The sequence below is a fragment of the Elephas maximus genome, chromosome 18 (assembly GCF_024166365.1).
Source record: "Elephas maximus indicus isolate mEleMax1 chromosome 18, mEleMax1 primary haplotype, whole genome shotgun sequence".
Taxonomy (NCBI): Eukaryota; Metazoa; Chordata; class Mammalia; order Proboscidea; family Elephantidae; genus Elephas; species Elephas maximus.
In genome coordinates, this window is record NC_064836.1 from 23,398,475 (window position 1) to 23,423,248 (window position 24,774).

Sequence of the window (24,774 nt, forward strand, 5' to 3'; positions counted from 1 at the left end):
ATAGTTATGTTTTCTCATCCATAAAAGAGGGCTAACGATTAAATAGGTTAATATAGGTAAAACACTACGTACGGTACATGACATATAATAACCCCTCCCCCCAAAAAAGAAAAACCCATTTCTGTCAAGTCGATAACAACCCAAGAGGACAGAGTAGAACTGCCCCATAGAGTTTCCAATACTGTAATCTTTATAGAAGCAGACTGTCACATCTTTCTCCTGTGGGAGCCTAGTGGGTTCAAACCACTGACCTTTCGAACAGCTTAACCACTGTCCCACCAGGGATCCTTAATAAATGTTAGTTATTTGTTTTATTTGTACATTTATATCCTGTCCTGCCCATATAGCTTCAAGATCCTTGAGGAAGGGGAGCATGTCTCCTCCATCAGATTCGGCCAGTACCAGGGTCTTTCTCTTTTATTCTCCCAGACACCCTTCCTGGGATTCTGTGATCAACAAGGGGAACTGGGAACACATCCTAGACTTCCTAACACACTTAAAATCCCTCTGCCTCTCCGCTTAGACTCCTAGCCCTGGAGTCTAGGGGCTCCTATTTCTCACCATGATAAATATTAGCTATCTATCCCAGTATCAGATTCCATCATATTTAAAGCTTGGATATCATTCTTGGAAGAAATCAACTGCTTTATTATGTTGGGAGTGGGGAGTCTGGGGAGAAGACATGGGACACCCAATCTATGAAAGCACCAGGGGCCCTGAGCACACCTGTATATACGCCCACTGGACACTAGTGTTTCTAGCCAGTGAAAGGAGCTATAACTTTTTTTAAAAAGATGGATTTGCATATGCTGTGGTGGTATTGAGAAGGGAAGTGTAAAGCAGACAACTAGAAGAGAAAGTGTACTGTATGCAGGAGCAAGGAGAGGAGCTGAGGCTTATCAAGCACCCACTCTGTGTCAGGCCTATCAGAAACATCATCTCATTTAATTCTCACAATAACATGGTAAGGTGGACCTGGAATCCCAAACTGACTCTCAAAATTCTTTACAGAATTTCAAAGGTTTTGAATCTGGAGTTTTTGCTCTTGCTGGAAATTAGGAGACCAGGCCACAAGAGTCTGGCACTGGATGGTGGCTGTTCCTCGAGATACCCATGTGTTCTTTGGTGCACTAGACTCCCTCCTGGCTCCTCACGGCTACAGTCTCCCCCTTCCACCTGTGTGTTTCCTGCCTGGCTCTTAGGTGCACCTGAGTTCGAGGCCCCCAAGGTAGAGATCATTCTCTTCTTTGACTGATAAGTAATCGAAGCTTGTGGCAATTAAGTAATCTTCCCCCGATTGCCTAACTGTAAATGAAGGAGCTAGAATTGGGATTCTGGTCCAGATCTTCATAGAGGAGATTTCCATGTTGTTGTTCGGTGCCATGGAGTCAGTTCCGACTCACAGCGATCCCATGTGACAGAGTAGAACTGCCCCATAGTATTTTCTCGGCTACAGTCTTTACCAGATCACCAGGTCTTTCTCCCATGGAGCTACTGCGTGAGTGGGTTAGCAGTTGAACGCTTACGCTTTGTGCCACTAGCGCTCCTTTACATAGGATATAGCTATGAGTCAGAATCGACTCCAGAGCAGAGGGTTTGGTTTTTTTTTGGGGGGGGGTGGTTATAGCTATTATGCACTGGTAACATGTGCTGAGGAGTTGGAAGACCTGGATTCAAGCTCTGGCTGTAGTACTTGCTGACTGTCTAGCCTTGAGCACTTTATTTCATGTCACTTCTCTGGGGCTCAGAGTTCTCATCTGTAAAATGGGGATGGCCTACTTCACAAGGTTGTTTTGAGGATCAAATGAGATGTTTGGGAAGCCCTTGGTATAATGGCAAGCTTTACACCTTTAAGGGATTGCTAGTATTAGGCCAACAGCAGGGTTAGGAGGGTTGGCAAATGTATATACTATTCTGAGGAACGGTTGGGTAAGGACTGATGGGAACCAGACCTCAGGTCTTGAGTTACTGGGTCAAAACACGAAGTATTGGTTGAGCCTGGTTATTCGTGGCTGAAGAGCAAGATGTGTACAACTAAAACGCACTTAGGGAAATCCCAAATGATTTTTATTTACAGGTACTAACGATTCTAGACCGGGTAGGTTCAATTTCTAACTGCTGGATTAACTCCCTCTCTGCCTTCTGCGCCAACACCTTTCTTGGCGTCCGCCCTTCCCTCTCCTGCGCCCCTCCGCTGCCGACCACTCCCCGGGTCCCGCCTCAGTCCCCGCCTCCCCCCAGTTCCAGCAGCCCCTCCTCCCTCCCCGGGCAGTATTCTCCCGCGCAGCGTCTCAGGAGCAGAGAACCTCGACCCTGCTCCGGGTTCCCCGCCAGTTCTTCTCGGAGCGCGCCGACCGCCACCCCGGAGTAGCCGCGCGCCTCGGACCCGCGCCAGCGGAGCCCGAGCGCGCCGAGCCAAACGTGAGTCCCTGCTAGTCGCCGCCCGGTTGGCGGTAGCGCCGCGGAAATCAAGTTCCACGGCTTTAGGGGTGGGGTGAGGAGACCAGGAGCCCTTTTTGGTTCGTCCCATTTAATTTGAAACCGAAAGCGCTGCGGTACCAGGGGCCCCGGGCCTGGTCGTCCGTCCTCCCCGCGTCTGGTGAGTTCTCGGGAAGGCGTGGGGCTCGGGCAGCCAGGCAGCGGCCCGGCCGGACCCGGAGCGGCGGGGCCCTGGCGTGACAGTGGGGGTCCGGGACCCAGGTCGGGGGAGGCCGGCGCGGCAGGGGGCTGCTGATACTGGCGCGTGGGGCAGCTGGGCCCCGCAGCCTGTGGCGGTTTTCTTCACAGGGGAAGGGTGTGGCGAGGACGGAGAGTGAGGTTCCCGAGCTGTAGAGCTGGTCCAGAGCGCGGTGTGGCCTGGAAGGGCCTGGTTCAGGGTGGGTGCACAGGTACGGGAGGGCTTTCCAGCGCATCCACACTGCAAACCATTGCCCCCCACACGCACCCTTAGGAGCCCCTCTCCACCTTGGCAAGACCTTACAACCAGTGCAACTCCAGAATGAAACTTTAATACTGGAATGCATAGAAACTTCCACGAACTGTACTATTGCTCGTGCTCACTTAGAAACACAGGACCCCAGAAGCTGAGCTTGAAGGGGTCTCGGGGGAAACTAAGCCTCCCCTTGGAAGAAACCAAAAGGGGACTCAGGGAATTCGTGGAATCTGAGTTCTCTCCACACCAGGTTGCCTCTCCTTTGTTACTGCTCTGCAGCGTCTTGACAATTCTGTGAATTTTCAGTCAATTTTTTTTTTTTTTGTTAGAGTCACACTGTAAGCTGCTGTCCCCATTGGGCGGTTCTGGCTGACTTTCAAGAGTGGTTCTGCCCCTCCTGCAGAGTTTCCATATTTGGTTATTTCAGATTTACTTTCATCACAACCCAGTTATCTGCTATGGCAGGCAGGGCTTCTCTAGGGGAGCAGTGAGAGTGGTGAAGCCGGGTGTGGTTCCAGCTCCCTGCCCAGGCTGCCCCCTGCACAGCCCGCCCTCTGCTGTCCTGGGCTTAGAGCCTGTGTCCTGTGAGGACAAGTATCTAGTAAACAATTTAATTCAGTAAATATTTATTGGGCACAGGTGTTGTGTGAGAACTGGGCTAAGCCTGGTAGGATATGGTTCCTTCCTCCAGGAATATTCAAATTTTAAGAGTTCTGGAAGAAATAAGGAAACCCTGGTGCCGTAGTGGGTAAGAGCTACAGCTGCTAACCAGAAGGTTGGCAGTTTGAATCCACCAGCCACTCCTTGGAAACCCTATGGCGGTAGTTCTACTTTGTCCTGCTGGTCACTATGAGTTGGGATCGACTCAATGGCAACGGGTTTGGTTTTTGGGTTTTAGAAGAAATAAAATGCAAAGAAGTTGGGTAAAGTACTTCTCTGGTGATGCAGTAGTTAATTGCTCTGCTGCTAACAAAAAAGTTGGCTGTTGGGACCCACTTAGCAGCTCAGGAGTAGAGAGGTGGCTGTCAGCTCCCATAAAGATTAAGAAAACCAAACCTGTTGCCGTGGAGTCGATTCCAACTCATAGTGACCCTATAACAGAGTGGAACTGCCCCATAGCGTTTCCAAGGAGTGGATGGTGGATTTGAATTGCTGACCTTTTTGGTTAGCACCTGAGCTCTTAACTGCTGCACCACCAGGGCTCCCCCATAAAGATTACAGCCTAGGAAGCTCTCTGGGGCAGTTCTACTCTGTCACATTGTGTGGTTATGAGTCAGAATTGACCTGACAGCACACAGCAACAACTGGCAATAGAACAGTTCTGGGCGTGTGATAATTTTAGGAAGGGAAAGGCTGGTCTAGGATCTCTCAAATCCAAAGCCCAGCTGTTTGCCCTGCCTCACATACACTCAGGCAAAGATGGTGGAATTAGCAAAATTGACTGTTTGGGTGCAAATCTTATCATCAAAATACTGCCACCTCCAAATTTACTCTGAACAAGAGAGACAGAAACTGCTGCAGGAAAGATGAGATAGAGCAGAAAATGTCTAGCCTCTCTAAACGTTGTTGTTGCTTTCTTGTTTTTGTTATTTTTTTGGTGTGTGTGCATGTGTATATTTTTGAGTTCTCAGATTCTGGAATTTCCCTCTCCGGGTCCTGGACAAAGGCAGGAGAATCTGGAAGGCTGGCCTGAGGGAGAGGATGGAGAAAGTCCTGTGGTATGGGGGTGGGATGAGTGGTGCCTCCATCAGTCAGCAAGCGTCACCTGAGCACCCATTGTATGGGGTGGTAAAGCCAAAGAAACCAAACCAGCTGCCATCGAATCAATTCCAACTCATGGTGACTGCGTGTGTGTCAGAGTAGAACTGTGCTTTATAGGATTTTCAGTTGCTGTGATCTTTCTAGATCGCCAGACCTTTCTTCCAAGGCATCTCTGGGTGAATTTCGAACTGCCAACTTTTCTGTTAGTAGCCCAATGCTTAACTGTTTGTGCCACCCAGGGACTCCACATGGGTGGTAGGGTGGTGGAAAGAAAATGGGTAAGGAGATGGGGCCCAGCCTCTGGAAGTACTAACTGTTGTGACTGGTGTATTCAGTGGTGATGAGTTGCAGAGTAAGGGGACTGGGTACCCTGGCTGACGCTGAGGCAGTCCCATCAGGCTAGAAGTGGGAAAGACATGTCAACATTTAGATGAGCATACCTTCAATGATTATCTCAGCTTCAGTGGGGAGGACTCTGAAGAAAAAATAAGTCCTTGTTTATAAAGCTCTTTCCTTCTCAAATCAGTTTCTCATTGCCCATGTCATTTTGTTCCCATTTTATCCTCCACTGTAACCGTGGAGTATCAGGCTAATGCAAGGTTTTTCTCCACGTTTCCCAGATGGTCAGTGTGAAGCATTGAGATTGGCCCTTGAGCTCCTGGCTGGGCCAGGCATGGGTCTCCAAGGTCTCTGGTGCTCCTGCTCCAGGTCCCTCAACTGGTTTTTCAGGGAGCTGAATCCATCCACCTCCTCCTCAGTCTGAGGGGCCAACAAGAGGACCAAGACTTCAGTATTGCCTGTGTGGTCTATTCCAACAACATGGAGCAAGTTCTGCTGCAGACACTCCACTGGCCACTGCACGAACAGATGCCCACTCTTAGCTTTGCCCAGCCAGGCAAACTCAGGGCGAGACCTGTGTCCATTCTTGATTATAGCCTGGAAACTGGCATTGAGGAGGCCTAATCAAACATGCAGTGAATTGCACTGACTTCGTTTGGGATATATGAGCCGCCAGGGCCTGATGGCCGAGGGACATGTGCTGAGTGAGGCTCAAGAGAGAGGTTGACTGCCAGCAGGACTTGCGTTAGAAAAACCAATCCTGCTGCCATCGAGTTGATTCTAACTCATAGTGACCCTATAGGACAGAGTAGAGCTGCCACATAGGGTTTCCTAGACTGTAATCTTTATAGGAACAGACTACCACCTCTTTCTCCTGCACAGTGGCTGATGGGTTCGAACTACCAACTTCTCAGTTGACAGCTGAGCACTTCACTATTGTACTACCAGAGCTTCTTAGGACTTGTGTAGATCCCAGAAATCAGAATAGCGCTGTACAGTTTACAAATAGCCTATCTCATTTGATTTAGTTCTCACTGCCCCCCTCCAAGAGAAGGGAGAGGCAGGTACTATTTCCTCCACTTTACCTGGTTGGGAGCATGATCCCACAACATGCTGGGGTAGGACAGGACCCAAGCCTTGTACTGTAGCAAAAGCAGCAGCAATCCCAGTGCACGTGGAAGCACTTTGGACTCTGTGTTAAGTGACCAGGAAGGTGAGAACTCAACAAATCCGCTCACCCTTAAGGCAGAACAGAGTGAGTGCCCCTCCCCGAGTTTGTGTGGGAAGGAGGGGTGCCCATCTCACTCACTTCTACCACATCCCAGCCTCAGGTTTTAAGATGACAGAAGCTGACAGAAGTGTTCCACTTGGGCTCCATTTACTTCCGTCCTCGCCAATTCAGAGCACCCCTGAAACTCCCCCCAGCTTCTTAAGAAAACAGTGTTCTCCTCCAGACCAAGGGGAGACTCCTTCTGCACCTGAACTCTCTATTCATCCCTCTCATTCTCCCTCTGAGGCATCATGTTCCCTCCATTATTCCCTCTTGGCTGACTCCTTCCCCTTACCCCTATCCTCAGTCTTCCACCGTCAGGCAAGAAGACCCCATGCTCCCCAGTCTCTCCTTTTCTGGAGTAGCCAGCACGTGCACTCTGCTCTTCCTCACTTGGTGCTGCACACCTGCCGTGCAGCTCAGATGGCCTGTGAAGGTTTCCAGAGCCTGGTAATCCTCCACTCTGCAGCTGCCGCCTGCCTTCATGAAGAGTGCCACACCGTTCCACTGCTGTTCCCTGCTTTGACATTGAGCTTTCACCCTCCTCCTGCCCTCCAAATACCAGTGTGGGGCCCAGGCTCTGTCCTCAGGCTGCTTTCTGTTCCCTACGCTCTTCTGCCTAGATCTGTTTACTCCCAAGGCTTAACCCAGCACTCTGAAGGAAAGGCTGATGTAGTCTCCACCTCCTACCCAGATCTCTTTTTGGCCAGTTTGAGTTGTGATATACATAATCTTTGCCATAATGTTGGGAGCCCCACAGACACTGGAACCAGGCCCACTGTCTGCTTCCATTCTCCCTAACCCTTGCAGAGCGCACTGCCTTCCTCCATCACCTCTGCCCAGTCTCTTCCTCGCTGGTCCTGATCCACTGTCTATTCCCAGGGCCGCTTCCTGAGTTCAGGTTTCCACGGCCTCTTCCTTGGATGACTTTATTAATTGTTTACGCATTTTCCCACCCCATCTTTGTTCCAGTCCCTCTTCCTCACTGCTGCAGAGTGGCCTTCTTAACTCAGAGCCTGAACCAGACCTGCTACCTTCACTAATGGCAAAAAAAAGAAAAAAAAAAAAAAAATGATGTGGACTTCAGAATCTGACATGCCTGTGTTCGAATCTGGTCTTACTTGCTGGTTGTAGTTGTATGAGCTAGGTGAGTTGCCCAAGTTCCATGAGCTTCTCTATCCCCACTGGTAAATAGAGATAATATCTTCCACTTGGGTTGCTGGTAGGATTCAGTGAGACAGTGTATACCCAGAGCCTGGAGTCTCACAGGTACTCAGTAAAGCCAGTTTTCTCCTTCTAAGTGCTTGATAACAATGAGGAGTTGTGGGGTCTCTGGGGAGGTGGAAAATGCATGCCTAGCCTAATGGCATTCAAGTTTAAATTAAAAACAGACAGGCAGAAGAAACGCTACATGCCAGGGTAGATCATCATTTAAAAAAAATTATTACTGTTGTTGAAAATACACAGCAAAACATGCACTAATTCAACAATTTCTATGTGTACAAGAGTGACATTGATTCCATTCTTCAAATTGTGTAGCCATTCTCACCATCCTTTTCTGATTTGTGCCTTCCCTATTGATATAAACTCACTGTCCCCTAAGCCTCCTATCTAACCTTTCGAGTTGCTGTTAAAAATTCGATCCCGTATAACTCAAAAACTCAGTGCCGTTGAGTCGATTCCGACTCATAGCGACCCTATAGGATAGAGTAGAACTGCCCCATCATATAGTGAGTTTTTGAAAGACCACAAAGCTCAGGGCAGACATTCTTTACTAGTTAAGCTAGACAGTTGTTTGGTTTAAAGGAGGCTTGAGTGGATATTTTTGGTTTATGGTTTCAGGGTTAAAGATTATCTTATGGCAGTAGTTTCGGGGGTTCATCCAGCCTCTGTGGCTCCAGAATTTCTTTATTCCATGAGAATTTAAATTCTCTTCTACATTTTCCACCCTTTTGATCAGGATTCTTCTACAGAATTCTTGACCAAAATGTTCAGTAATGGTAGCCAGGTACCATCCCATTGTTCTGGTGCCATGGCAAAGGAGGCAATTGTTCATGGAGGCAATTAGCTACACATTCCATATCCTCCTCCTGCTTCTGACTTTTGCTCTTCCTTTGTTATTCCAGGCAAATAGAGAGCAATTGTACCTTGGATGGGTACTTGCAAGCTTTTAAGATCCTAGGCACTATACAATGAACTAGGAGGAAGAACAGAAGCACTAAACACAGTATTAGGCCAATTAACTGTAATGTCTCATGACACCATGACCCTAAACCGAGGGGAGACCATCATTTAAATTAGCATATTGTTGCCACTTCACAGTCTGAGACCAGGTGGACCTCATGGACCAGGGTAGGTGAGCTGGGATGGGGTTGGGTGTGGTGAGGTAACTGGGGTGAGCCATAAGCGGGCAGGGGCAGAGAGCAGAGAGGGGGACAGGCAGCATCAGACAGTGGAGGCCCAGCCACAGGGTTTAGGTTTCTGGGGCAGATTTCAGGATTCTAGTCCTTAGAAGGACTTGTGGGCAGAGCCAGCTGTAGCTTTGGAGGAAGAATAGTGTTGGGCAGAGAGCCAACATGAGGAGCCAGCAGAAGAAATTAAAACAGAGTTGGGAGGCAGAATACAGGCATTGGCTTGACCACCAGGAGCAGAGCAGTTACTTTGTTGTTATTAGCAGCCGTAGAGTTGACCCCCAACTCATGGTGACCCCATGCACAACAGATGGGACCATTGTGCTCCATGATGTTTTCACTGGTTGATTTTTTGGAGATAGATTGCCAGGCCTTTCTTCCTAGTCTGTGTTAGTCTGGAAGCTCCACTGAAACCTGTTCAGCATCATAGCAACACAAAAGCCTTCACTGACAGATGGGTGGTGGCTATCCAAGGGATGCTTTGGCCATGAATCAAACCCGGGTCTCCTGTATGGAAGGTGAGAATTCTACCACTGAACCACCACTGCCCTTGCAGTTACTTCAGCCCATTGCTCTTGAGTCGATTCCAGCTCATGGTGACCCTATAGGGTGGAGTAGAACTGCCCCATTTTAGGATTTCAAAGCTGTGGCTCGTGGATTCAAACTGCCAATCTTTTGGTTAGCAGCTGGGCCCTTAACCACTGTGCCACCAAAGCTCCTCAGTTATTTTAGGGGGATCCAAATAAGAAGTCAGAGCAGGAGGAGGAGTGAGGTTGAATTGGTGCAAAGCCACCAGTCAGAGCTCTTCCCCTCCTCCCTTACTAAGAGGAAATGGCTTAGAGCAGCAAGGGAAGGCCTGAGCCTTCAATTAGGGAGTACTTTGACCTTGGGAGACGAATGCAGGTGAGTGGGGTTAAGCTAAGCAGGTCATGAAAGTCCCAGTCCTGACTTCATGATATTAGGATTCTGAGAAAGAGGCTGGGCAGATACCTAGAAAAACTTACCAAACCTCTCTGTTTAAAGGGCAAAATACTGAACATAAAGTGAATGCTTAAGTGCTAAGTAGATGCACAATAAGAGAAGTAATTAAAAAAAAATTGGTTGGGAGGGTGGAGCCAAGATGGCAGAGTAGTCAGATGCTTCCTGTGGTCTCTCTTACAAGAAAGACCCGAAAAAAACAAGTGAATCGATTATATATGACAACCTAGGAGCCCTGAACATCAAAGGCAAAGTTGAGGCATCGGACTGAGCAGCAAAGGGAAGGACATACAGTTCAGAAGCAGCAAGGAGTTGCCAGACCTGACCTGGTGGGAACCGGTGCCCCACAGGCCGGATCTACTAGCGGGAGTATGGTGAGGCAAATAGTGGCATTTGGGATGCGTTTTCCACATTGGGAGAGACTGAGTGGTGGGGAGTCCATTTACACCTCCAGAATCAGTGAAAAGCAGCACACATCTGGCAAAAGATAAGTACTTGCGTCTGTCCACCACACGGAGCAAAAAACACTGCTTTGGGAAAAAACTCTCTCCCATTTACCTGACTCTTTCCTTCTCTGCACCGGGTCCCAGGTCAGCTTCAGTGATAGCTGCTTTCCCTGGGCTGGAAGTAGGACATGTCAAGTGCCCTGAGCCATTCTCCTAGCCTTGAAGAAGGAACAAATTAACACACGGGGAAAAATAATCTGCCAGTGCCCCTAAGACGGAAACTCAGGGCAGAAACAGCTCCTTGGCCTAGGCACAGGCATAAGGGGTCCACGGACTTTGAATGCCTTTCACCCTTGCATAGACCTCTGTGGGTCCATTTCAACAGTGTAGGCCCTCATTAGTACAGTACAACAGGGTATATACCTGAAGTCTAACTTCAGTTGCTTCAGCTATATCGTGGAGAGGCGGGTTTGTGACATTTGATACCACTCTGCCTGTTAAGCAGGGTCCTCACCTACCCACATCAGGTGCCTGAGGACTGGTGGCTCCATCCATGACACCTAGCCACCCATGATGGGTCCAAGGATAACAGGTGCCCCCCAGTTGTTATAGCCAACAGCATTGGGTGCCCATAGTTTCACTGCAAAACCCACCTACCTATGCTCTCTAGGGAAGAGGGACACGTTTTCCTCACATACTCTCGGGGTGGTTGTCAGCCTCCTGCCTTGCTCAGCACTTGACCCCCTACTGCAGCCAGATACCTGTGCCTCCACCAGTCACCCCCGCTCGTCTAAGACTGTAGGTGAGAGCCTGCACCACACACTTGGTGTCCGACTACCTGGACACCTGAGCTGAATCCATACAAGAAAAATAAACAGACTCCTGGGCTCATATACTTAGTAGTAGCTCTAACCACCTGGTGACAGGGCATTAGAGCTTCAAAGTCACCAATAATCAAACTAGCTCACTTGATCAGCCTATTTGGATATATCAAAAGAAAACAAGAAGCTTGGACACATAAGCAAACATAAATAAATACAATAACTTACCGATGGAGACAACAGTCAATACCAAATCACATAAAGAGGCAGAGCATGATGGCTTCAGCAAGCTCCCCAAAACAAAGAATCATGAAATGTTCCAGATGAAGAGAATTCCCTGGAACTACCAGAGATAGAATTCAAAAGATTAATACACAGAACTCTTTGTGAGATCAGAAAGGAGATGAGGCAAAACACAGAACAAGCCAAGCAGCACCAAGACAAAGCATTAGAGCAACTTAAGAAGATTAGAAAAGAACAAGAATCTGCAGAGAGAAAGCAAACAAATCCAGAAGATTAATAATAAAATTTCAGAAATAGACAACTCAATAGAAAGTCACAGGACGAGAACTGAGGCAATGCAAGTCAGAATTAGTGAGAATGAAGATAAAGCACTTAACACCAACGTATTTGGGGAAAAATCAGATAAGAGAATTAAAAATAATGATGAAACCCTCAGAATTATGTGGGACTCTATCAAAAGTAATAACCTATGAGTGATTGGAGTACCAGAACGGGGGAGCAGGGGAGAGATAACAGAAAATACAGAGAGAATTGCTGAAGATTTGTTGGCAGAAAACTTTCCTGATATCGTGAAAGATGAGAAGATAGCCATCCAGGATATTCGTCAAACCCCACACAAGGTAGATCCCAAAGTCACCAAGACGTATTATAATTAAACTTGCCAAAACCAAAGATAGAGAATTTTAAGAGCAGCTAGGGATAAATAGAAAGTCATCTACAAAGGAGGGTCAATAAGACTAAGCTCAGACTACTCAGCAGAAACCATGCAGGCAAGAAGGCAATGGGATGACAGCCTTCAAGGAGAAAAATAGCCAGCCAAGAATTATACATCCAGCAAAACTGTCTCTCAAATATGAAAGCGAAATTAGGACATTTCCAGAGAAGCAGAAGTTTAGGAAATTTGCAAAAACCAAACCAAAATTACAAGAAATACTAAAGGGGCTCCTCCAGTTAGAAAATCAGTAACATCAGATAACAACCCAAGACTAGAACACAAGACAGAGCAACCAGATATCAGCCCAGATAGGGAAATCACAAAAATCAATCCAAATAAAGCACTCAAAACAGGGAAATAGAGATGTCATTATGTAAAAGATAACAACATTAAAACAAAAAAGAGGGACTAAAAAAATGTAGTCATAGATTTTTCATGTGGAGAGGAAGTCATGGCGATATAAAAAAATAAAAGATTGTTTAAACTTAGAAAAATAGGGGTAATGAGAAGGTAGCCACAAAGGAAACTAACAATCCTACACATCAGAATACAAAAACAAGGAAAATATAAAGACTCAGCAAATACAGGATCAACAACAATGAAAAGATGAAAATAAAGGAAATCACTCAGCACAAAAAATTAAGTGGAACAAAGAAACTCTCAACAACACACAAAAAAAGACATCAAAATGAGAGCACTAAACTCATACCTATCCATAATTATGCAGAATGTAAATGGACTAAATGCACCAATAAAGAGATAGTGGCAGAGTGGTTAAAAAAACATGATCCATCTATATGCTGCCTTTAAGAGACACACCTTAGACTTAAAGACACAAACAAACTAAAACTGAAAGGATGGAAAAAAGTATATCAAGCCAACAACAATCAAAAAAGAGCAGGAGTGCACTATTAACTTCTGACAAAATAAACTTTAAAGTAAATCCACCACAAAGGATAAGGAAGGACTCTACGTAATGATTAAAGGGTCAATATACCAGGAGGATATAACCATAATAAATATTTACACACCCAATGTCAGGGCTCCACAGTATATAAAACAAACCCGAACAGCAGTGAAAAGAGAGATAGACAGCTCAATAATAATAGAAGGAGACTTCAACATGACACTTTCAGTGAGGGACAGAACATCCAGAAAGAAGCTCAGTGAAGACACAGAAGATCTAAATGCCACAATCAACCAACTTGACCTCATAGATATATACAGAACATTCTACTCAACAGCAGCCAAGTACACTTTCTTTTCCAATGCACCTGGAACATTCTCTGGAATAGGCCACATATTAGGCCACAAAGCAAGCCTTAATAGAATCCAAAAACATCAAACATATTACAAAGTATCTTTTCTGACCATAAAGCCGTAAAAGTAGAAATCAGTAACAGAATAAGCAAGGAAAAAAAAATCAAACAACGTGGAAACTGAACAACACCTTGCGCAAAAACTACTGGGTTATAGAAGAAATTAAGGACGGGGTAAAGAAATTCATAGAACCAAAAAAGAATGAAAAAACTTTGTACCAGAAACTTTGGGACATAGCAAAAGCAGTCCTCAGAGGTCAGTTTGTAGCAATAAATGCACACATTCAAAAAGAAGAAAGGACCAAAGTAAAAGAATTATCCCTACCACTCGGACAAATGGCAGCAAAAGAAGCCCTCCAGCACCAGAAGAAAGCAAATAATAAAAATTAGAGCAGAATTAAATAGAAAAACAATTGATAAAGAGTTAACAAGACCAAAACCTGGTTCTTTGAAAAGATCAACAAAATCGATAAACTATTGGCCAAACCGACAAAAGAAAAACAGGAGAGGAAACAAATAACCTGAATAAGAAATGAGATGGGCAATATCACAACAGTCGTTGTTGTTCTTAGGAGCCATCGAGTCGGTTCTGACTCATGGTGACCCTGTCTACCACAGAAAGAAACACTGCCTGGTCCTGTGGCATCCTTACAATTCTTGTTATGCTTGAGCCCGTTGTTGCAGCCATTGTGTCAGTCCATCTCGTTGAGGGTCTTCCTCTTTTTCACTGACCCTCTCCTTTACCAAGCATGATGTCTTTCTCCAGGGACTGATCCCTCCTGACAACGTGCCCAAAGTATGTAAGACGCAGTCTTGCCATCCTTGCTTCTAAGGAGCGTTCTGGTTGTACTTCTTCCAAGACAGGTTTGTTCATTCTTTTGGCAGTCCATGGTATATTCAATATTCTTCGCCAACATCACAATTCAAAGGCGTTAATTCTTCTTCTGTCTTCCTCATTCAGTGTCCAGCTTCCACATGCATATAATGCGATTGAAAATACTGTGGATTGGATCAGGCGCATGTTAGTCTTCAAGGTGACATCTTTGCTTTTCAACAGTTTAAAGAGGTCCTTTGCAGTAGATTTGCCCAGTGCAGTGTGTCCTTAGATATCTTGACTGCTGCTTCAGTTGGTGTTGATTGTGGATCCAAGTGAAATGAAACCCTTGACAACTTCAATCTTTTCCCCATTTATCATGACGTGGCTTATTGATCCAGTTGTGAGGATTTTTGTCTTCTTTGTGTTGAGGTGTAATCAGTACTGAAGGCTGTGTGGTCTTTGATCTTCATTAGTAAGTGCTTCAAGTGCTCTTCACTTGCAGTAAGCAAGGTTGTGTTATCTGCATAACGCAGGTTGTTAATGAGTCTTCCTCCACTCTTGATGCCACGTTCTTCATATAGTCCCACTTCTCGTATTATTTGCTTAGCATACAGATTGAACAGGTATGATGAAAGGATACACCCCTGATGCACACCTTTTTCTGACTTTAAACCACTCAGTTGTTCTGTTCGAACAACTGCCTCTTCATCTGTGTACAGGCTCCTCATGAGTGCAATTAAGTTGTTATCCATAATTTGTTATGATCCACACAGTCGAATGCCTTTGCATAGTCAATAAAACACAGGTAAACATCTTTCTGGTATTCTCTGCTTTTAGCCAGAATCCATCTGACATCAGCAATGATATCCCTGGTTCCACGTCCTCATCTGTATCTCACCTGAATTTCTAGCAGTTGTCTGTTGATATACAGCTGCAACCACTTTTGAGTGATCTTCAGCACAATTTTGCTTGTGTGTAATATCGGTGATATTCTATGTTTTCCGCTTTTGGTTGGATCACCTTTCTTGGGAATAGGCATAACTATGAATTTCTTCCAGTCGATTGGCCAGGTAGCTTGGCATAGATGAGTAAGCACTTCCAGTGCTGCATCTGTTTGTTGAAACGTCTCAGTTGATATTCCGTCAATTCCTGGAGCCTTGTTTTTCACCAGTGCCTTCAGTGCAGCTTGGACTTCTTTCAGTACCATTGGTTCCTGATCATCTGCTACCTCTTGAAGTGGTTGAACACAGACTAATTCTTTCTAGAATAACGACTCTGTATTTTGTCCATCTTCTTTTGATGCGTCCTGCATCATTTAATATTTTCCCCATAGAATCCTTCACTCTTGCTACTTGAGGCTTGATCTTGTGTCTGTCAGTTTGTCATATTGCGGGGGGCATGCGTGTTGCTGTGATGCTGGAAGCTATGCCATCTGCTTTCAGATACCAGCAGGGTCACCCATGGAGGACAGGTTTCAGCTGAGCTTCCAGACTAGATAGACTAGGAAGAAGGAACCAGCAGCCTACTTCTGAAAAGAATTAGCCAGTGAAAACCTTATCAAAACAGACCCAACTGAAATTAAAAGAATCGTAACAGAATACTATGAAGAGTTGTACTCTTTCAAATGGACAAATTTCTGGAAATTCACTACCTACCTAAACTAACACAAACAGAGGTAGAACAACTAAATAAACATATAACAAATGAAGAGGTTGAAAAGGTAAGTAAAAAAACTCGCAATTAAAAAAAAAAGTCCTAGCCCTGATGGCTTCACTGGAGAATTCTACCAGTCTTCAGAGAATAGTTAACACCACTATTACTAAAGGTATTTCAGAGCATAGAAATGGGTGGAATACTCCCAAACTCATTCTATGAAGCCAGCATAATTCTGATACCAAAACCAGGTACAGACACCACACAAAAAAAGAAAATTACAGTCTAATATCCTTAATGAACTTAGATGCAAAAATTGCAAACAAAATCCTAGCCGATAGAATTCAACAACATATCAAAAAAATAATTCACCATGACCAAGTGGGATTCATACCAGGTATGCAGGGATGGTTTATCATTAGAAAAACAATCAGTTTAATCCATCACATAAATAAAGCGAAAGATAAGAACCACACGATCTTATGAGTTGATGCAGAAAAAGCATTTGACAAAGTCCAACACACATTTATGATAAAAGCTCTCAGCAAAATAGTAATAGAAGGGAAATTCCTCAACATAATAAAGGGCATTTATACAAAGCCAACAGCCATCATCATCTTAAATGGAGAGAGCCCGAAAGCATTCACCTTGAGAATGGGAAGCAGACAAGGATGTCCTTTATCACCTCTCTTATTTAACATTGTGCAGTCAGGCTAGAAAAAGAAATAGAGGGCATCCAAATTGGTAAGGAAGAAGTATAAGTATTTCTATTTGCAGATGATATGATGTTATACACAAAAAACCCTAAAGAATCTACAAGAAAACTGCTGGAACTAATAAAAGGGTTTAGCAAAATATCAGGATACAAGATAAACATACAAAAATCAGATGGATTCCTCTACACCAACAAAGAGAATGTTGAAGAGGAAGTCACCAAATCAATACCATTTACAGTAACCCCCAAGAAGATAAAATACTTTGAAATAAATCTAACCAGAGACGTGGAAGACCTATAGAAAGAAAACTGCAAGACATTACTGCAAGAAACCAAAAGAGGCCTACATAAGTGGAAAAACATACCTTGCTTATGGATAGGAAGGCTCAACATTGTGAAAATGCCTGTTCTACCCAAAGTGATCTATAGATACAATGCAATCCCGATCCAATTTCCGATGGCATTTTTTAATGAGATGGAGAAACAAATCACCAACTTCCTATGGAAAGGGAAGAAGCCCCAGATAAGTAAACCATTACTGAAAAAGAACAAAGTGGGAGACCTCACACTACCTGGTTTTAGAACCTATTATACTGCCACAGTAGTCAGTACAGCCTGGCGTTGGTACAACAACAGATACATAGACCAGTTGAAAAAAATTGAGAATCCAGACATAAATCTATCCACTTTTGAGCAGCTGATATTTGACAAAGGCCCAGAGTCCGTTAATTGAGGAAAAGACAGTCTCTTTAACAAATTCTGCTGACGTAACTGGATATCTACCTGCAAAAAAATGAAACAAGACCCATGCCTAACACCATGCACAGAACTAACTCAAAATGGATCAAAGACCTAAATATAAAATCTAAAACAATAAAGATCATGGAAGAAATAATAGGGACAATACAAGGAGCCCTAATACATGGCATAAACAGTATACAGAACATTACTAATAATGCAGAAACACTGGAAGAGAAACTGGATAACTGGGAGCTCCTAAAAATCAGACACTTAATGCTCATCCAAAGACTTCTCCAAAAGAGTAAAAAGGCAACCTACAGACTGAGAAAAAAATTTTGGCTACGACAAATCTAGTCAGGGTCTAATCTCTAAAATCTACAAGATACTGCAAAACCTCAACCACAAAAAGACAGATAACCCAGTTAAAAAATGGGCAAAGGATATGAACAGATACTTCCCCAAAGAAGGTATTCAGGTGGCTAACAGATACATGAGGAAATGCTCACAATCATTGGCCATTAGAGAAATGCGAATCAAAACTACAATGGGATACCATCTCACCCCAGCAAAAGAAAAAAAAAAACCAAACCCATTGCTGTCGAGTCAATTCTGACTCATAGCAACCCTATAGGACAGAGTAGAAATGTCCTGTAGTGTTTCCAAGGAGCACCTGGTGGATTTGAACTGTTGATCATTTGGTTAGCAGCCGTAGCACTTATCCACTACGCCACCAGGGCTTCCTCACCTCAACAAGGCTGGCATTAATCAAAAAAACACAAAATAATAAAAGTTGGAGAGCTTGTGGAAAGACTGAAACACTTATACACTGCTCAGTGGAGTGTAAAACGGTGCAACCGCTTTGGAAATAGATTTGGCGCTTCCTTAAAAAGCTAGAAATAGAACTACCATATGATCCAGCCATCCTGGTTCTTGGTATGTGTCTTGGGGAGATAAGAACCCTCACACGAACAGATACATGCACACCCATGTTCACTGCAGCAGTGTTTACAATAGCAAAAAGATGGAAACAACCAAGGTGTCCATCAACGAATGAATGGATAATCAAATTATGGTATATTCACACAATGGAATGTTACACAACGATAAAGAACAACAGTGAACCCTTGAAACATGTCGTAACATGGAGAAATCTGGAAGGCATTATGCTGAGTGAAATTAATCAGTCTGAAAAGGACAAATATTGTACGAGACCACTATTATAAGAACTGAAGAAAAGTTTTAAACACAGAAACACATTCTTTGATGGTTACGAGGGTGGGGAGGGAGGGTGAGGGTTATTCACTGATTAGGTAGTAGACAGGAATAATTTTAGGTGAAGGGAAGGTTAACACACTATTCAGGGGAAGTCAACACAACTGGGCTAACCCAAAAGCTAAGAAGTTTCCTGAATACAACCAAACACTTTGAAGGACAGAGTAGCAGGGGCAGCGGTCTGGGGACCCTGGTTTCAGGGAACATCTAGGTCAATTGGCATAACAAAGTGTATTAAGAAAACGTTCTGCATCCCACCTTGGTGAGTGTCTAGGGTCTTAAATGCTAGCAAGTGGCCATCTAAGATGCATCAATTGGTCTCAGCCCACCTGGAGTAAAGTAGAATGAAGAACGCCAAAGACACAAGGAAAATAAGAGCCCAAGAGGCAGAAAGGTCCACATAAACCAGAGACTCCATCAATCTGAACTGTAAGAACTAGATGGTTCCCAACTACCACCAATTACTGCCCTGACAGGGAATACAACAGAGAATCCATGATGGAGCAGGAGAAAAGTGGGATGCAGAATCCAAATTCTGGTAAAAAGACTTAATGGTCAGAGATTGGAGTGACACCAGGAGACATAGCCCCTGGACTCTCTGTTAGCCCAAAACTAAAACCAGTCCCAAAGCCAACTCTTCAGACAAAGATTAGATTGGAGTAAATTATAACATATAAAATAATACTGGTGAGGAATGTGCTTCTTAGCACAGGTAGACACCTGAGACTATGTGGGCAGCTCCTGTCCAGAGGCGAGATGAGAAGGCAGAGGGGGACAGGAGGTGGCTGAGTGGACACAGGGAATACAGGGTGGAGAGGAGGAGTATGCTGTCACATTATAGGGAGAGTGACTGCGGTCACGTAACATTGTGTGTTTAAGTTTTTGTATGAGAAACTGACTGAAATTGTAAACTTTCACTTAAACACAATTTAAAAAAAGAGAAAAAATTGGGTGGGGCTATTCAGGAAGCCCTGCTGGAGGGTGAGAAGGGGTGGATAGAGAGATGGGAGAGACTACTGGGCTATGGACAAAAGCACTGCAAAGGGATAAAGAAAGGAGTCACCCTTAATAGTTGGGAAGTAGATCATTTTGGAGCAGAGAGATTTTAGATGGTTGAGAGGGTTGATTTCAGAAACCAAGAATCTTACTAGGATTTTGACTCAAGCTCAGTACAACTCCTGCAGACCTTCCTCAGAAATATCTAATGCCACGTGTTAGCCGTGGACATCCAGTTACTACGTTCTCTCAGTGTCCTTCCTTGATACCAAAATACCAGTATATGACTTCACCTAGTCTGAATCTTTGTGACAAGAGTGACTCCTCTGGCTCCTCTCTCTTTGACCTTATAATTGCAATGCTTGCTTTTCTCAACATCAGCTCTTTTTAAGGCCGTGTAGAACGGCTGTAGTGCCTCGTACACCTGACTTGACTATTCCTCCCTTTCCTCAGATCATTTCTCCTCTCTCATATTTTAATCTACTAATCCATGCTGTCAGTTGCTGTTGAGCTGTTTCTGACTCATGGTGACCCTGTGTGTTTCAGAGTAGAACAAAACAAACTCAAAATTCATCTCTTATTAAGAAGGCTTCTGTGTTGGGGGTCCCAGGGCCATTCCAAGGTTTAGTGATTTTTTAAGAGGACTCAGAGGACTCAGCATGTAGTCATACTCACAACTATGATTTATTACAGTGAAAGGATACAAAGCAAAATCAGCAAAGGAAAAATGTGCATGCAGCAGGGTCCAGAGGAAACCAGGCACAAGCTTCCAGGAGTCCTTTCTCAGTGGAGTCACATAGTACACCTGTATTCCTCCAGCATCGAGGTGTGACAAACATATGAAATGTCTACTACGGAAGCTCATTAAAGACTCAGTGCGCAAGGTTTTTATTTAGAGCTGGTCATGTAGGCACCTTGTGCTAGCACATACCAAAATCCTAGCCTCTCAGAAAGAAAGCAGATGTTCCACATTAACCACATTGTTGCCACAGACAGTTTAGGCACAGTGAGCCACTCCATCAGTTAGGGTGGTGAGACCCCTTCTGAAATCCGGATTCCCAGACACCAGCCAACGGCCAGCCTTGCAAACAGGCCTTTCCAAGGAGAGCAGTCTCAGCCTGCTATGTTAACTCTTTTGCACAGCTTCCCTGCATAGTCCCATCTGTACTAACCAGGGTCTTCTCTTTGCCTAACTATAGTTATGCTGGATAGAAAATCACCTTAGGCAAGAAGCCAGAAGACCTGAGTTCCAGCCCAGCATGACTGCCTACCAGTTGGGTGACCCTTTGAAGCCCTCAAACTCCAGTTTCCTCATTTGCAAAAGGGGAGTGTAGACCTCACAGGGTGATGCGAAATCAAACTATATGGCAGTGCTGGGCAATGCATCCATACCTCTTAGGTGAGCACTGTGTCTAAGGCAGTGAGTGAGTACCATGGGGTGTACAGAGGTGAGGAGGTATGCTGCAGTGGCTTTGATGTTGGACAGACCTGAAGTTGAGTTCTTACCCCCTGGGTTATCTTGATGCTGTGACCCCCTGAGTTTCTGTGTTGGTTGGGTTGATGTGAGGATTAAGTAAGACAGCTCAGGTAAAGCTCCTATCTGAAGTAAATCACACGTTGTAGGTACCCAAAGTGGCAGTTTATTAACTCAGATACTTGAGGGCTTGCTGTGTGCCAGCACCTTGAAAAAGATAGACACAGCCCAGAACAGATAATTAATTGCAATTGTGATAAGTTCTGTGAAGGGAAAGTGCAGGATATTCTGTGAAGGGAAAGGGCATATAGTGAGAAGGGGGACCCTAACAGGGAGGCATGCAGGCTTAGAAGATGTGACACCTAAGCTGGGCTCAGGTGAGCTTAGCTCAGTGAAAAGTAGGGAGAAAAGGAGGAGAGGATATTTACAAGACAACAGTTTGTGCAAAAGGGGTGAAGGCCACAAGGAGGGAAGGCTCTCCACTCTTACAAGGAGCAGGAAAAAGGCCAGAGTGGCTGGAGAACAAGGACTGGGGGGAGGAGCGAGGCCCCAGATACCATGGATACATGGGCAGGAGTCAGCCTACTATAGGCTGGGTTAGAAATTTGGAACTTTAAGAGTAATGGGAGGCTTTGAAAAGATTTTGTAAGTGACAGCACTTCTGCCTTTTCAAAAGCTCCTTCAGGCTGCTATGTGGAGAATACTTTGGAGGGGCAAGAGTGACTGAGGGGAGACCAGTTGGAGGTGAGAGGGGATGGTGGCTTGAACTGGGGATTGGTCGTGAAGATGCAAAGAAATGGGTGGAATGCATTTAAGAGTTACGTACCAGAGGCCTCAGTGAACAAATGATGCTAGTTGTCTGGTGACAGCAGTGAAATTCAAAAAGCATCTTTACCAAGATGGAGCTCTGGAGATAGAGCAGCTTAGGAGAGGGGAAAATTGGTTTAGCTCTGGATATGTTGGTCTTGGACATTCAAAAAGAGACAGAGGTAGGCAGTAGCATATATGGGTCTAGACACAGTGGAACTGTCTGGACTGAAGAGAGGCAGAAATTTGGGAGCTGTCAGTGTGTATGTGGTCTTTAATGCCATGTGGTTTCAGGTAAGCTAAAGGAAAACATATTTTATAGGGGTGGGGGTGACAGTGCACAACGTCAGATGTTGCCGAGAGGTCAGGTACGATGAAGCCTGAACATTGACCATTGGACTTAGTGACCCAGTGTCACTGGCACTGTTGGTGAGAGCAGATTGGGTTACTTGGTGGGGGTGTAAGCTATGCTGGGGTGGACTGAGGATTGCAGTGAAGGGAGGCCAGTGAAGATAAATCCGCAAATTTGGGTGAGGGGAAAGAGAGAATGAATTTTAGGGAAATAGGAGAGTGAGAGATGAGCCCTGATGGCAAAATGGTTAAGCGCTCGGCTACTAACTGAAAGGTTGGTGGTTCAAATCCACCCAGCAGCTCTGTAGGAGAAAGACCTTGTGATATGCTGCTATAAAGGTTATACCCGACCCTAGAAAATTCTGTGGGGTGATCATGCTCTGTCACATGGGGTCACTGTGAGAGTAAAATCAACTTGATGGCACTTAAAAACAACAACAGAGGAGTAAGATTTTTTTGTTTGATTTTGGTTTAATCTTAAGAGAGACTCCTGACTGAATGCTGATGAGAAGGAGCCAGCTGAGAGGTAGAAGTTGATGATACAGGAAGTGGGACAGTTATAATTGAATTCAGGAGATCCCTGTGGAGGTAGGAGAGGATGAGTCCAGCATAGGTGGAGGGATTGGCCTAATTCAGAGGGTCTCCTCTGCCACTGCCTGGGAGGGAGAGTGGGGCCCCTTCAGTGAGATATGCAGGCCTGATGGCAGGAAGCTGAGGGAGTTCTGGTCTGATGGCTTCTGTTTTTTCTTTTGCGGTAGGAAGTGAAGCTTCCTGATGAGACTGAGGGGCGTGGTCAGGGTTTGTGGAAAAGAGAAAAGGTTTAAACACAGGAGAGTGATATGAAAGGGAAACCTTAGCCCCACCCTGTATTACTTGTTGCCGTGATGAAGTCTCAGAAAAGGGCCCTGGCCACTCTGTCTTTAGCTCTCTAGCACCTTGTACTGTGCCCAGCACCAAGATGAAAACCAAAAACCATTGCTGTTGAGTCAATTCCGATTCATGGTGACCCTATAAGATAGAGCAGAATTGCCCCATAGGGTTTCCAAGGAGTGGTTGTTGGATCAAACTACCAACCTCTTGGTTAGCAGCCAAGCTCTTAACCACCGTGCCGTCAGAGCTCCACACCTAGGTGGGTGCCCCATAAATGTTTTTTGATTCGAATTGTTGGCCTATTTACCTTTCAGCACCCTGAGTTTTCAGCACTTTCATTTCATTTCTGGGTCCTGGGTCCCTGGTGCCCTTAGGCTGCCCAAAGCTCCCCACTATAGCATCTCACACAGAAGCCAATTTACAGTAGTAGGTGAGTAAGGAGCACAGCTCGAGGTCCTCCTTCAAGGAGTACTTATATTTCAAAGTTCATTACCACATGGCCGGACCCTCCTCTCCTTATATCAACTTGCCTCCCAGCTCCCATCCTGCCCCCATCCGAAGTCAGCCGTCATTAGGCGGCCTTGCCCTTTGTAGCTGTGCTGTTGTTGTTAGTTGCTGTGGAGGCAGCCCCTACTCATGGCAACGCTGTACACAGTGGAACAAAATGATACCTGGTTCTGCACCATCCCCATGATTGGTTGGGGATGGGACTGTTGTGATCCTTGGGGTTTCCATTGGCTGATTTTCAGGAGTTTACCAAGTCTTTCTTCCTAGTGTATTTTAGTCTGGAAGCTTCGACGAAACCTGTTCAGCATCACAGCAACACGCAAGCCTTCACTTACAGACGGGTAGTAAATGCACATGAGGGGCATTGGCCAGGAATCAGATCCAGGTGTCCTTCATGAAAGGCAAGAGTTCTACCACTGAACCACCACTGCCCCCTCTCTAGCTATACCTGATAGAATTTCAGGACTTTCCAACAGGTGAAGTGAAAATTTGAGACACTGGGAAGTATGCTCAGTGGAGAGAGGCTGTCTTGCTGCTGCTAGAATGCTGAGACAGCATTCGTTGTTTCAGTGAGTATTTATCAAGTGCCTGTCAGTGTACCATTCTCAGTGTTGGCACATTAGTGAACAAAAGAGACATAAATCCCTGCCTTTGTGGAACTTGTATTCAGATAGAGCAGACAGTAAGGAAGCATACAGTAGGTTAGGTGGCAATAAATGCTTTGGAGAAAAATACAGCAGGAGATGAGCATGCCAGGGATGTTGAGTTTCCATATAGTTGAGTTTCCATCGGTGAAGGCCTTATTTGTGAAGTAACATCCAAGCAGACACCTGACGTGAGAGAACAAGCCATGCAGGTATGACGGTGAAGAGCACTCCAGGCAGGGGAAACAGCAAGTAGCTCTTCTGATGCTCAAGAAAAAGCCAGGCCAGTGTGACTACAGTGCTGGCAACAAAAGAGAAAGTGGTAGGAAATGAGGACAGAGAGCAGGGAGGGCCAGATCAGTAGGGCCGTGTCCTCTAAAGACATTAGCTTTTACCCTGGGTGAGATGGGGCCATTGTAGCAGAGAGCAGAAGAGTGACATGGTCTGACTTCTCTTTTAAAAGGAACAATCTAGCTGCTGAATTGTGAATAGATTAGAGGAGTAAGGGCAGAAGCAGGGAGACTAGTTAGGAGACTAATGCTAAAACCAGGAGAGAGATGATGGTAAGTTAGACCAGAGTGGTTGTGGTGAAAGTGGTGAGGAGTCATTGGATTTGGGACGTGTTTTGAAGGATTTGGTGTTGTGGGATGGATACCAAGAGAGGAGCCAAGGCATAGAAATAGGACTTACAG

The 24,774-nt window shown here is 45.1% G+C and overlaps 1 protein-coding gene across 2 annotated transcripts in view; it reads left to right on the forward strand.

Moving 5' to 3' along the window:
• The first annotated feature begins 2,265 nt into the window (after positions 1-2,265).
• Positions 2,266-24,774, forward strand: part of TRAF5 (TNF receptor associated factor 5) — a 93,753-nt gene continuing 71,244 nt past the window's right edge. The window contains exon 1 of one of the 2 annotated variants that reach the window (XM_049858620.1): positions 2,266-2,421. The gene's annotated coding sequence lies outside the window, so the exon portion shown is untranslated. The other variant, XM_049858621.1, reaches the window with a different exon arrangement.